Genomic DNA, 10,381 nt, shown 5'->3' with positions numbered 1-10,381 from the left:
TTGTTCCGTTTTCCGTGATTTTCTGTGGACCCATTGACTTTCAATGGGTCCGTTGAAAACTCGGATAATGCACCGTTGTTCATCCGCAGCCGTGATCCGTGTTTCCTGTCCGTCAAAAAAATATGACCTGTCCTATTTTTTTGACGGACAACGGTTCACGGACCCATTCAAGTCAATGAGTCCGTGAAAAAACACGGATGCACACAAGATTGGCATCCGCGTCCGTGATCCGTGGCCGTAGGTTACTTTCACACAGACGGATCGCAGATCCGTCTGCATAAAAGCTTTTTCAGAGCTGAGTTTTCACTTCGTAATAAACTCATATCCGACAGTATATTCTAACACAGAGGCGTTCCTATAGTGATGGGGACGCTTCAAGTTAGAATATACTACGAACTGTGTACATGACTGCCCCCTGCTGCCTGGCAGCACCCGATCTCTTACAGGGGGCTGTGATCCGCACAATTAACCCCTCAGGTGCCAGTGCGGCCTCCCCTCTCCCCCCCCCCCCAGTTAAAATCACGTTCCTTATCCCCCATCATTGGTGGCCAGTGCGGCCTCCCCTCTCCTTCCCCCAGTTAAAATCACGTTCCCCCCCTATAATTGGTGGCAGTGGAGAGTTCCGATCGGAGTCCCAGTTTAATCTCTGGGGTTCCGATCGGTAACCATGGCAACCAGGACGCTACTGCAGTCCTGGTTGCCATGGTTACTTAGCAATTTTTAGAAGCATCATACTTACCTGCTGCGATGTCTGTGACCGGCCGGGCGCTCCTCCTACTGGTAAGTGACAGGTCATTAAGCAATGCGCCGCATAGACCTGTCACTTACCAGTAGGAGGAGCGCTGGCCGGTCACAGACATCGCAGCAGGTAAGTATAATGCTTCTAAAAATTGCTAAGTAACCATGGCAACCAGGACTGCAGTAGCGTCCTGGTTGCCATGGTTACCGATCGGAGCCCCAGCGATTAAACTAGTACTCCGATCGGAACTCTCCACTGCCACCAATGATAGGGGAGGAACGTGATTTTAACTGGGGGAAGGAGAGGGGAGGCCGCACTGGCCACCAATGATGGGGGATTCGGAACGTGATTTTAATTAGGGGGGGGGGGGGGGAGATGTGAGGCCGGACTGGCCACCAATGAATGTAATACAGGGGAAGGAGGGGGGGTCTGCCCCCTCCTGCCTGGCAGCACCTGATCTCTTACAGGGGGCTATGATACCCACAGTTAACTCTTCAGGTGCAGCACCTGAGGGGTTAATTGTGCTGATCACAGCCCCCTGTAAGAGATCGGGTGCTGCCAGGCAGCAGGGGGCAGTCATGTACACAGTTCGTAGTATATTCTAACTTGAAGCGTCCCCATCACCATGGGAACGCCTCTGTGTTAGAATATACTGTCGGATCTGAGTTTTCACGATCTAACTCAAATCTGATAGTATATTCTAACATAGAGGCGTTCCCATGGTGATGGGGACGCTTCAAGTTAAAATATACCATCGGATTGGAGAAAACTCTGATCCTATAGTATATTAATAGGGACTCCTGACTTTACATTGAAAGTCAATGGGGGACGGATCCGTTTGCAATTGCACCATATTGTGTCAACGTCAAACGGATCCGTCCCCATTGACTTGCATTGTAATTCAGGACGGATCCGTTTGGCTCTGCACGGCCAGGCGGACATCAAAACGACTTTATTTTCATGTCCGTGGATCCTCCAAAAATCAAGGAAGACCCACGGATGAAAAAACGGTCACGGATCAAGGACCTACGGACCCCGTTTTGCGGACCGTGAAAAAATACGGTCGTGTGCATGAGGCCGAAACAGGATGGAAATATCGCACTCCGAGCGCCTGATTGAACTTGTGTGCACAACCCTCTGCCGGCCAACACCGGGGAAGATGGAATAGTATCTAATTCTTCTCATTTCTGGACAAGTGAAAAACAGCAAAAACATTTCCAGAAATATAAACAAAAATGGAAAAGTTATTTCATCCATAAATAACAAAGACAGACGAGGAGAGATCATTTACTCACCGGTCAGAGGCCGGGGCTCCTCCATCATGGCGTCCTCGTACAGATCCTCCTGTCCTTCTATATACTCCCACTCCTCCAGGGAGAAATACACCGCCACATCCTGACACCTTACAGGAACCTGACAACACAATGACACCGTCATCACCCAGACCCCTCCAGTGCTGTTACTGGAGAACCTCCCAGTATTCCCAGCAGGGTCACCTCTCCAGTCAGCAGCTCCATCATCTTGTGGGTGAGTTCTAGGACCTTCTCCTCATGTATCAGGGGGGGAGGCTCTGTGATGGGGGTCCACCCTCCTGACTCCTGGATGATGGGAGTCCTCCCCAATGTCTTCTTCACTAGGGTGTAATCCTGTGGATGGAGAGAGACACTGACTCCAGATCTCCCCTCAGAATCCCTCCCGGGATCATGGCCCCATCTCCAGTAATCTAGTCCCTAGAAGCTGGAATATCCTTCCCCTCCAGCCCCTTCTGGACTCTTCTAGAGAATCCCCCTCCCCCTCCCTCTGGCAGAGAGCTCCATAGTCCCCCTGCTCTTACAGTAAAGACTCCTCTGGAGGAGGGATTCTGGAGAGAAGAAGAGAGACCAGGACCAGGACCTGCTCTGTATCTGTGCACTGCAAGAGCTGCAGGACCTGGGATGACGTCACTGCCATGTGATCAGGAGGGGTGGAGCTAAGCAGTGGGGAGTAGTGGAAATAATGTAGGACCTGTGATGATGTCACCGTCATGTGATCAGGAGGGGCGGAGCTCAGCAGTGGGGAGTAGTGGTAATAATGTAGGACCTGTGATGACGTCACCGTCATGTGATCAGGAGGGCGGAGCTCAGTAGTGGAGAGAAGTGGTAATAATGTAGGACCTGTGATGATGTCACCGTCATGTGATCAGGAGGGCGGAGCTCAGCAGTGGGGAGTAGAGGTAATAATGTAGGACCTGTGATGACGTCACCACCATGTGATCAGGAGGGCGGAGCTCAGCAGTGGGGAGTAGTGGTGATAATGTAGGACCTGTGATGACGTCACCACCATGTGATCAGGAGGGGCGGAGCTCAGCAGTGGGGAGTAGAGGTAATAATGTAGGACCTGTGATGACGTCACCACCATGTGATCAGGAGGGGCGGAGCTCAGCAGTGGGGAGTAGAGGTAATAATGTAGGACCTGTGATGACGTCACCGCCATGTGATCAGGAGGGCGGAGCTCAGCAGTGGGGAGTAGTGGTAATAATGTAGGACCTGTGATGACGTCACCACCATGTGATCAGGAGGGGCGGAGCTCAGCAGTGGGGAGTAGAGGTAATAATGTAGGACCTGTGATGACGTCACCACCATGTGATCAGGAGGGCGGAGCTCAGCAGTGGGGAGTAGTGGTAATAATGTAGGACCTGTGATGACGTCACCACCATGTGATCAGGAGGGGCGGAGCTCAGCAGTGGGGAGTAGAGGTAATAATGTAGGACCTGTGATGACGTCACCACCATGTGATCAGGAGGGCGGAGCTCAGCAGTGGGGAGTAGTGGTAATAATGTAGGACCTGTGATGACGTCACCACCATGTGATCAGGAGGGCGGAGCTCAGCAGTGGAGAGAAGTGGTAATGCTGTTACTCCTCACTTCCAATCCCTTCACGGCTCCCCATTGCCCAGCGAAGGGCTGAAGGCAGGGGTGTGATGTATCTTACATGGGACTGTATGCTGGAGGGGCTGAAGGCAGGGAGTGATGTATCTTACATGGGACTGTATGCTGGAGGGGCTGAAGGCAGGGGAGTGATGTATCTTACATGGGACTGTATGCTGGAGGGGCTGAAGGCAGGGGTGTGATATATCTTACATGGGACTGTATGCTGGAGGGGCTGAAGGCGGGGGTGTGATATATCTTACATGGGACTGTATGCTGGAGGGGCTGAAGGCAGGGGTGTGATATATCTTACATGGGACTGTATGCTGGAAGGGCTGAAGGCGGGGAGTGATGTATCTTACATGGGACTGTATGCTGGAGGGGCTGGAAGGCAGGGGTGTGATGTATCTTACATGGGACTGTATGCTGGAGGGGCTGAAGGCAGGGGTGTGATGTATCTTACATGGGACTGTATGCTGGAGGGGCTGAAGGCAGGGAGTGATGTATCTTACATGGGACTGTATGCTGGAGGGGCTGAAGGCAGGGGAGTGATGTATCTTACATGGGACTGTATGCTGGAGGGGCTGAAGGCAGGGTTGTGATGTATCTTACATGGGACTGTATGCTGGAGGGGCTGAAGGCAGGGGTGTGATATATCTTACATGGGACTGTATGCTGGAGGGGCTGAAGGCGGGGGTGTGATATATCTTACATGGGACTGTATGCTGGAGGGGCTGAAGGCAGGGGTGTGATGTATCTTACATGGGACTGTATGCTGGAGGGGCTGAAGGCAGGGGTGTGATATATCTTACACGGGACTGTATGCTGGAAGGGCTGAAGGCGGGGAGTGATGTATCTTACATGGGACTGTATGCTGGAGGGGCTGAAGGCAGGGGAGTGATGTATCTTACATGGGACTATGCTGGAGGGGCTGAAGGCAGGGGTGTGATGTATCTTACATGGGACTGTATGCTGGAGGGGCTGAAGGCAGGGGAGTGATGTATCTTACATGGGACTGTATGCTGGAGGGGCTGGAAGGCAGGGGAGTGATGTATCTTACATGGGACTGTATGCTGGAGGGGCTGAAGGCAGGGGGAAGGTTGTATCTTACATGGGACTGTATGCTGGAGGGGCTGAAGGCAGGGAGTGATGTATCTTACATGGGACTGTATGCTGGAGGGGCTGAAGGCAGGGGGGGTTGTATCTTACATGGGACTGTATGCTGGAAGGGCTGAAGGCGGGGAGTGATGTATCTTACATGGGACTGTATGCTGGAGGGGCTGAAGGCAGGGGTGTGATGTATCTTACATGGGACTGTATGCTGGAGGGGCTGAAGGCAGGGGAGTGATGTATCTTACATGGGACTGTATGCTGGAGGGGCTGAAGGCGGGGAGTGATGTATCTTACATGGGACTGTATGCTGGAAGGGCTGAAGGCGGGGAGTGATGTATATTACATGGGACTGTATGCTGGAGGGGCTGGAAGGCAGGGGAGTGATGTATCTTACATGGGACTGTATGCTGGAGGGGCTGGAAGGCAGGGGAGTGATGTATCTTACATGGGACTGTATGCTGGAGGGGCTGGAAGGCAGGGGAGTGATGTATCTTACATGGGACTGTATGCTGGAGGGGCTGGAAGGCAGGGGAGTGATGTATCTTACATGGGACTGTATGCTGGAGGGGCTGAAGGCGGGGAGTGATGTATCTTACATGGGACTGTATGCTGGAGGGGCTGAAGGCGGGGAGTGATGTATCTTACATGGGACTGTATGCTGGAGGGGCTGAAGGCAGGGGGAAGGTTGTATCTTACATGGGACTGTATGCTGGAGGGGCTGAAGGCAGGGGAGTGATTATCTTACATGGGACTGTATGCTGGAGGGGCTGAAGGCGGGGCATAATTATTACTATAATACTACAGAGGGGCCTGTATATACACTGCTCAAAAAAATAAAGGGAACACAAAAATAACACATCCTAGATCTGAGTTAATTAAATATTCTTCTGAAATACTTTGTTCTTTACATAGTTGAATGCGCTGACAACAAAATCACACAAAAATAAAAAAATGGAAATCAAATTTTTCAACCCATGGAGGTCTGGATTTGGAGTCACCCTCAAAATTAAAGTGGAAAAACACACTACAGGCTGATCCAACTTTGATGTAATGTCCTTAAAACAAGTCAAAATGAGGCTCAGTAGTGTGTGTGGCCTCCACGTGCCTGTATGACCTCCCTACAACGCCTGTGCATGCTCCTGATGAGGTGGCGGACGGTCTCCTGAGGGATCTCCTCCCAGACCTGGACTAAAGCATCTGCCAACTCCTGGACAGTCTGTGGTGCAACGTGACGTTGGTGGATAGAGCGAGACATGATGTCCCAGATGTGCTCAATTGGATTCAGGTCTGGGGAACGGGCGGGCCAGTCCATAGCATCAATGCCTTCGTCTTGCAGGAACTGCTGACACACTCCAGCCACATGAGGTCTAGCATTGTCTTGCATTAGGAGGAACCCAGGGCCAACCGCACCAGCATATGGTCTCACAAGGGGTCTGAGGATCTCATCTCGGTACCTAATGGCAGTCAGGCTACCTCTGGCGAGCACATGGAGGGCTGTGCGGCCCTCCAAAGAAATGCCACCCCACACCATTACTGACCCAATGCCAAACCGGTCATGCTGGAGGATGTTGCAGGCAGCAGAACGTTCTCCACGGCGTCTCAAGACTCTGTCACGTCTGTCACATGTGCTCAGTGTGAACCTGCTTTCATCTGTGAAGAGCACAGGGCGCCAGTGGCGAATTTGCCAATCTTGGTGTTCTCTGGCAAATGCCAAACGTCCTGCACGGTGTTGGGCTGTAAGCACAACCCCCACCTGTGGACGTCGGGCCCTCATATCACCCTCATGGAGTCTGTTTCTGACCGTTTGAGCAGACACATGCACATTTGTGGCCTGCTGGAGGTCATTTTGCAGGGCTCTGGCAGTGCTCCTCCTGTTCCTCCTTGCACAAAGGCGGAGGTAGCGGTCCTGCTGCTGGGTTGTTGCCCTCCTACGGCCTCCTCCACGGCTCCTGATTTACTGGCCTGTCTCCTGGTAGTGCCTCCATGCTCCGGACACTACGCTGACAGACACAGCAAACCTTCTTGCCACAGCTCGCATTGATGTGCCATCCTGGATAAGCTGCACTACCTGAGCCACTTGTGTGGGTTGTAGACTCCGTCTCATGCTACCACTAGAGTGAAAGCACCGCCAGCATTCAAAAGTGACCAAAACATCAGCCAGGAAGCATAGGAACTGAGAAGTGGTCTGTGATCACCACCTGCAGAACCACTCCTTTATTGGGGGTGTCTTGCTAATTGCCTATAATTTCCACCTGTTGTCTATCCCATTTGCACAACAGCATGTGAAATTGATTGTCACTCAGTGTTGCTTCCTAAGTGGACAGTTTGATTTCACAGAAGTGGGATTGACTTGGAGTTACATTGTGTTGTTTAAGTGTTCCCTTTATTTTTTTGAGCAGTGTATAATGCCCTCTGTATGATTATATACACTGCTCAAAAAAATAAAGGGAACACTTAAATAACACAATGTAACTCCAAGTCAATCGCACTTCTGTGAAATCAAACTGTCCACTTAGGAAGCAACACTGAGTGACAATCTCACATGCTGTTGTGCAAATGGGATAGACAACAGGTGGAAATTATAGGCAATTAGCAAGACACCCCCAATAAAGGAGTGGTTCAGCAGGTGGTGACAACAGACCACTTCTCAGTTCCTATGCTTCCTGGCTGATGTTTTGGTCACTTTTGAATGCTGGCGGTGCTTTCACTCTAGTGGTAGCATGAGACGGAGTCTACAACCCACACAAGTGGCTCAGGTAGTGCAGCTTATCCAGGATGGCACATCAATGCGAGCTGTGGCAGGAAGGTTTGCTGTGTCTGTCAGCGTAGTGTCCAGAGCATGGAGGCGCTACCAGGAGACAGGCCAGTACATCAGGAGACGTGGAGGAGGCCGTAGGAGGGCAACAACCCAGCAGCAGGACCGCTACCTCCGCCTTTAGGCAAGGAGGAACAGGAGGAGCACTGCCAGAGCCCTGCAAAATGACCTCCAGCAGGCCACAAATGTGCATGTGTCTGCTCAAACGGTCAGAAACAGACTCCATGAGGGTTATATGAGGGCCCGACGTCCACAGGTGGGGGTTGTGCTTACAGCCCAACACCGTGCAGGACGTTTGGCATTTGCCAGAGAACACCAAGATTGGCAAATTCGCCACTGGCGCCCTGTGCTCTTCACAGATGAAAGCAGGTTCACACTGAGCACATGTGACAGATGTGACAGAGTCTGGAGACGCCGTGGAGAACGTTCTGCTGCCTGCAACATCCTCCAGCATGACCGGTTTGGCATTGGGTCAGTAATGGTGTGGGGTGGCATTTCTTTGGAGGGCCGCACAGCCCTCCATGTGCTCGCCAGAGGTAGCCTGACTGCCATTAGGTACCGAGATGAGATCCTCAGACCCCTTGTGAGACCATATGCTGGTGCGGTTGGCCCTGGGTTCCTCCTAATGCAAGACAATGCTAGACCTCATGTGGCTGGAGTGTGTCAGCAGTTCCTGCAAGACGAAGGCATTGATGCTATGGACTGGCCCGCCCGTTCCCCAGACCTGAATCCAATTGAGCACATCTGGGACATCATGTCTCGCTCTATCCACCAACGTCACGTTGCACCACAGACTGTCCAGGAGTTGGCAGATGCTTTAGTCCTGGTCTGGGAGGAGATCCCTCAGGAGACCGTCCGCCACCTCATCAGGAGCATGCACAGGCGTTGTAGGGAGGTCATACAGGCACGTGGAGGCCACACACACTACTGAGCCTCATTTTGACTTGTTTTAAGGACATTACATCAAAGTTGGATCAGCCTGTAGTGTGTTTTTCCACTTTAATTTTGAGGGTGACTCCAAATCCAGACCTCCATGGGTTGAAAAATTTGATTTCCATTTTTTTATTTTTGTGTGATTTTGTTGTCAGCGCATTCAACTATGTAAAGAACAAAGTATTTCAGAAGAATATTTAATTAACTCAGATCTAGGATGTGTTATTTTAGTGTTCCCTTTATTTTTTGAGCAGTGTAGTTATAGGCACGGGGGGGGGGGGGGTCTGTTATCTGAGGATGAGAGTAAAGTGAGGAGTCCAAAAAACATTCTGTGAAACTCTACAGAGACTCGACTGACAGAAGTCACTGACATGAAGACGCTGAGGAAAGTCTACATCACGGAGAGGTCACTGGTATGGGGCGGTATTATACTGTACATGTCATAGCAATGTGTGTGATGTCCATCCAAATATGGGGGGGGGGTATAGAATTTGGGCCACACTGTGTGTTCTGAATTCTGGGGCCTCACACCCATCTACTACCTTATCTGTACTCTGTTATCTGTGGTGTTACATAGGACTGCAGGTGACATCTACTACCTTATCTGTACTCTGTTATCACTGTGTTATCTGTGGTGTTACATAGGACTGCAGGTGACATCTACTACATTATCTGTACTCAGTTATCATTGTGTTATCTGTGGTGTTACATAGGACTGCAGGTGACATCTACTACATTATCTGTACTCTGTTATCTGTGGTGTTACATAGGACTGCAGGTGACATCTACTACCTTATCTGTACTCTGTTATCACTGTGTTATCTGTGGTGTTACATAGGACTGCAGGTGACATCTACTACCTTATCTGTACTCTGTTATCACTGTGTTATCTGTGGTGTTACATAGGACTGCAGGTGACATCTGCTACATTATCTGTACTCGGTTATCATTGTGTTATCTGTGGTGTTACATAGGACTGCAGGTGACATCTACTACCTTATCTGTACTCTGTTATCACTGTGTTATCTGTGGTGTTACATAGGACTGCAGGTGACATCTACTACATTATCTGTACTCAGTTATCATTGTGTTATCTGTGGTGTTACATAGGACTGCAGGTGACATCTACTACATTATCTGTACTCAGTTATCACTGTGTTATCTGTGGTGTTACATAGGACTGCAGGTGACATCTACTACATTATCTGTACTCAGAGAGTTATCACTGTGTTATCTGTGGTGTTACATAGGACTGCAGGTAACATATACTACATTATCTGTACTCAGATAGTTATCACTGTGTTATCTGTGGTGTTACATAGGACTGCAGGTGACATCTACTACATTATCTGTACTAAGATAGTTATCACTGTGTTATCTGTGGTGTTACATAGGACTGCAGGTGACATCTACTACATTATCTGTACTCAGAGAGTTATCAATGTGTTATCTGTGGTGTTACATAGGACTGCAGGTGACATCTACTACATTATCTGTACTAAGATAGTTATCACTGTGTTATCTGTGGTGTTACATAGGACTGCAGGTGACATCTACTAAGTTATCTGTACTCAGAGAGTTATCACTGTGCTATCTGTGGTGTTACATAGGACTGCAGGTGACATCTACTAAGTTATCTGTACTCAGAGAGTTATCCCTGTGTTATCTGTGGTGTTACATAGGACTGCAGGTGACACCTACTACATTATCTGTACTCAGAGAGATATCACTGTGTTATCTGTGGTGTTACATAGGACTGCAGGTGACATCTACTACATTATCTGTACTCAGAGAGTTACCACTGTGTCATCTGTGGTGTTACATAGGACTGCAGGTGACATCTACTACATTATCTGTACTCAGTTATCACTGTGTT

This window comes from Bufo bufo, chromosome 4 (genome assembly GCF_905171765.1).
Source record: "Bufo bufo chromosome 4, aBufBuf1.1, whole genome shotgun sequence".
Lineage (NCBI taxonomy): Eukaryota > Metazoa > Chordata > Amphibia > Anura > Bufonidae > Bufo > Bufo bufo.
Note: the sequence above shows the minus strand (reverse complement) of the source record.